We start from the raw sequence: 3,939 nt of genomic DNA, 5'->3' as shown, positions 1-3,939 counted from the left end.
TATATATATATATATATCAAGACAATTTTTCCTAATTGCTCTTTCTTTTCTTCACACAAAATTCTTCACACAATAACGAAGATCGGTCTAATTTCAGTTATCCACCTTTATCGAGCCACTCCTCGATCCAAAGTAACATCCCTGTCCTTGGTTCGAATAAAACACGATTCAAAATCATCCATGAAACCCTCCATCCCGCGAGACTGGCTGATTTCACTTCCTCGCGTCTTCTCGCTTTTTCATCGAGTTACTCGATGCGGCTGTGTGAATAGACGAGTGACAGTGACAGATTTGCTCTCCTCTCTCTAAGCAGCTTAGAAGACAACCCGTCCAAAGAGGAACGAAGAGACGACGCACGGTTCCTGGTTCCCCACAGTTCCATCATTATCGAATGTCCTTAATTGCTGGCAGCCACGTTGCTACGTCACAGGGATCGCAGGATACGTTGCAACAGCGATGTTGAAGAGAACGAGATAGAGAGAGAGAGAGAGAGAGAGAGAAGGGAGGACTGGGAGAGATACCAATAGCTTTGAACTTGGAATCGCATCTCGAGTTGAGAAGCAAATCATGCTTGCTGGAGAACGTTAAGTACTTCCCGTCTATAGGGTGGTCCAATTTGCACGGTTGCATCGTTGTTGTTTAACGTTGCTTAACGTTAATAGCCTTGAATCCTCTGATCGATCCTTTAATTAACGAATATATCGAACCGATTGACGCGGCCTAGGAACGTTCAACGATGATGAAGAAAATCTCGATCTCTGGATTCCCGATATAATTGGCTATCCTGGCGTGGAAAAAACGGTTAAACGATTAATCGAGGCGCAACGAGAGTTTCGATCCGCGTTACGATTATGTTAATTACAGCGAATGGTGAATGATGAAAAGCGTTTCGTATATATCGGGGATAACCTTTCGTAGCGAGGCTACTGTTTGATCTCCATTAAGTGTATTCGAACGCATGCCCGCGTGTAATCGTGATTTGGAAAGAGAGAGAAAAAAAAAAAAAACCGATGGGCAGAAAGCGGTGAACGATTTCACCTGATGATGTGTTTGAGCAGCTGTAGCTTTTTCAATAGGTTTGAAACGTTGTTTGAAATTCGACGAGCAATTTTGGAGTCTATTAATATGAAGGTTGTTACGTAAATGGGGAGAATGTGACGTTTCATTTTCGAATTCTCGAATGAAATATTGATACCGATATTAACTTTTTTTGCAGTAGTACAAGTGGAAATTTTTCGATACATAAGTTTCTATGTACAAGAATTTAATTTGATAGTTGTTTTTGTTGATTAAAAAGCGTGAACAGTGTACTTTCACGCGAAATATTTTCACAGTCTAGGATTTCGTGCAATAAATCGTCTTCACGGTGTATCAAAGGTGAAGCAAACATCGATGGAAAGGAGACAGATACGATTTTTCTCAAACGTCTAATACCTTCCGACTATTCCATATTTTTCACGTGTGGCGAGCAACACATTTTCCAATTTTTGTAAAAAGAACAATTTTTAAAATTAGATTTACTTAGCACTTGTGCGATCGAAACAATTGCATCCAATATTTTTTTCTTTTCAACTCTGAAACATCGAAACATACCTTTCCTTTAACCACAAGACAATGCATAAAAGAAAGGAAAAAATCACCAAGAACAATTTTTCCCTACAATCATCCATCATCATTCACCCTTACGATAATTCGAGTTGCCTACAAGCAACAGCTCTTCGAAAATTGGCGTGAACGGGAGCCACCGTATGCTTCGATTTTTCGAAGCATTAATTAAACTTTCTCCAACCAATCTTATTTTCCACTTGGGAGTGTAGAAACCATGCGACGACGAGATAAAAAAAACGGGAAATTTACGAAAATTAACGTCTGTTTACGACAAAAGGAAGCGAAAGAAAGAAAAAAAAAACGGGGGAAAAAATGGAAAAGAAGGGTCTTAGAGGCCCGAGGCGGGGGGCCTAAGGGGGACATTAGAGCGTTATTATAGAGTGGTACGAGAGGGGCGAGCGTGATGCGGCACGAAACTAAATGGACGAGTTCTATTATCTTACTTAGAGGAGAAAAATTCCTTCGCCACGGATATCTCGAGGAAACGGTTGAATTGGATTCGTGGAGAGATCCGCGAGGAGTGGAGCAAGAAATCGAACGGTTCGATCGTGAGAGAGTGAAGCGCCGGAAATGGTGGGCCGCGAACAATCGTTCGATCTTCCCTCTTCGTTCGAGGAAAAATCTCGGCCCAATGTCACGGTCGCCTCTTTAGAGATCGGTTTTTTACGGTATATATCGTAAGAGTGTAGCGTGGCAGATTATAAGGTTATATTGGAAGGCCTTCGTGAAATCTTGCTCGCCTTGCAAGAATTCGTGTAAGAAGTTTTATGTGGCGCACGATTACAATGTTGGAAGGGAGGAATGCGAACAAGAAGTTGCTCGGCTAATCGATTAAAAAATAATTGATGGTCAGTGATCCATAACATTGGTAGGGTTCGTGTATAGGGTGTTCGTGGAATATTGAATTATTTGCCAAGCTTCGCCAATTCCAAAAATATTTCAATTCTTCTATTTCAATAAATTCTGAAAGCATATTTTATCATCTTAAAGGCTATTAGAAATTGAACAACGACGTAAATTCGACCCGATAATATAATATAACTTGATATCGATAACAAATTCATAACAAATTAAAATTGATCTATGAAACAAAACAGTGCCGCATCAAATTGAAAATAACGTATATAATAATCTAATCCATCTTTCGCAAGATAATTTCTGGTGCTACTTCGAACAAGAAGAAGAAAAATTCTCAGAGGTTTTCTCATAGAAATAGCGGATATCGGTGATATCCTGTGGTTGCCGATTAATCGAAAGAAAAGTTCGTCGGCTTCTTCGTTTCGTTTCTCGAGAAATTCGCGGCTGGCTGGCCACGCGCTTTTTCAGCCAGCCATGATGGAACAATTACACGAATCCGTTCTCCAGTTCTATCGATAAACGACGAACGATAGAAAAATAATCGACGCGTCCTTAAATTCCTTCCCCGAACTTCCTTCAGACGCGATTGTCAGATGTCTGCACGCGTTTTCTTTCACGTGCGGATCCTCCAAACGTTGCCTGTTCGTCTAGACCATTCGAGGGAACAATCCGTGTGGCACCGACGCTTAATTAGACGATCACACGATTACACGGTAACGAACTGTGCTAGAGCTTCCACCAGTGTGAATGAGTCTTGTTGTGGATTCACGCTTAGGAGGATTATATTTATGGAGGTACAAGGCGAGAATAATTGCCTTGGTATTCTTTATTGTGATGCACGAGCTTACGCAAAAGCCATAATTTATCAATTTCACCGAGGAGGGAAGCTGTTTGCCTCGAAAAGTTAAATTAATCGTTTTTCGTAATTCGATTCGAATTAGCGAATTAATCAATTTTCATTAATCATTTTAAACACGATAATCCTATAGAGTAATTTTATGGAATAATGTTAATCAAAAAGAACGAATAAATGCTGGGTATTATATAAAATTTGGAGCAAGATATTTCTAATGTTTAGTTAGAATACGAGGTTACGACGTTTACATCGTTTTGAAAGTCCTTATGGAGAGCATCAGATGGATCGAGAACGAAAAATTGATTGGTCAAGGGGGAGAGATAGAAAGAGAGTGGCTTGTGGTCTCGCAGGTGGAAAGTCTTGGGACGAGCAGCATAATACGGCAAGTCATGATAGCCGATAAACCCTATACTCCACTGGACGAGCTATAATGGTCACTATAAAAGGGCCTCGAGAAAGCAAATCGACTCCAGACGTTTCTCCGTATCCAAGTAAAAGAGATCTACGAAAGAATTCGTTCGGGACGGTCTCACGGAATTAGACGTACCTTTTATTTCATTAACCCTTCTTCTTCGTAACGAACAAACTCGAGAAAGAATAAGAAGAATAATTTTCTG

Source organism: Apis dorsata, unplaced genomic scaffold (assembly GCF_000469605.1).
Source record: "Apis dorsata unplaced genomic scaffold, Apis dorsata 1.3 scaffold_217, whole genome shotgun sequence".
Lineage (NCBI taxonomy): Eukaryota > Metazoa > Arthropoda > Insecta > Hymenoptera > Apidae > Apis > Apis dorsata.
The sequence above is the reverse complement of the archived record's forward strand: the minus strand, read 5'-3'. Positions refer to the sequence as shown.